Below are 949 nucleotides of genomic sequence, written 5' to 3'. Positions count from 1 at the left end.
CATTCATTCATTCATTCATTCATTCATTCATTCATTCATTCATTCATTCATTCATTCATTCATTCATTCATTCATCCATCCATCCATTCATTCATTCATTCATTCATTCATCCATCCATCCATCCATTCATTCATTCATTCATTCATTCATTCCTTTTTTGGATTTTGACTCCACTTCCCTCTTTCTTCTTCTTTCATTTCTTCATTTTGTTTTTAGTTTTTTCTTCGTTTTTTTTTTAAAATTAGCACTCCTAAAGTAATAAAACATGTGTGTATTTAGTATTTCTATGCTGTGTACAGTCAAAAATAGCTATGGATGAATGAATGAATGAATGAATAAATGAATGAGTGAGTGAATAAGTGAATGAATGAATGGATGGATGGATGAGTGGATGGGTAGATGAATGGATGGATAAATGGGTAAATAAATAATAAAAACAAAAGTAGCATTATACAATAACAATAGTGTTACCTTAGGGCATATACGCAAAGAACGGCAAGCATTTTATCATCAATCCATCAATCCTTTCATTCATTCATTCATCCGTCTATCCATCCATTCATTCATCCACCGAACCATCTATCCATCCATCCATCCATCCATCCATCTATCCATTCGTCCATCCATTACCAACATCAAATTGAATGAATAAATCTCCCATTTAAGCATAAAATTTATTTATCTCCCAGCTCAAATATATATTGACGTTTGTCTCTTTCTCTCTCTCTCCTTTCTTTCTCCTTTCTCTCTTTTTTTCATTCTCTCTCCTTCTTTCTCGCTATTTATCCGTGTGTGTGTTTGTATGTGTGTGTGTATAAAGTTTTGTATATGTGGTGTATGCGTTGCCATCGAGTCGAGATTATGTTTGCGTGTTTGTGTTTGAATGTACATACATATGCGTGCACGTGTGTGTGCACATATATGCGTGTATGTATGTATTATTATTAT

This window comes from Helobdella robusta (assembly GCF_000326865.2).
Source record: "Helobdella robusta unplaced genomic scaffold HELROscaffold_2, whole genome shotgun sequence".
In the NCBI taxonomy this organism is placed as follows: Eukaryota; Metazoa; Annelida; class Clitellata; order Rhynchobdellida; family Glossiphoniidae; genus Helobdella; species Helobdella robusta.
The sequence above is the reverse complement of the archived record's forward strand: the minus strand, read 5'-3'. Positions refer to the sequence as shown.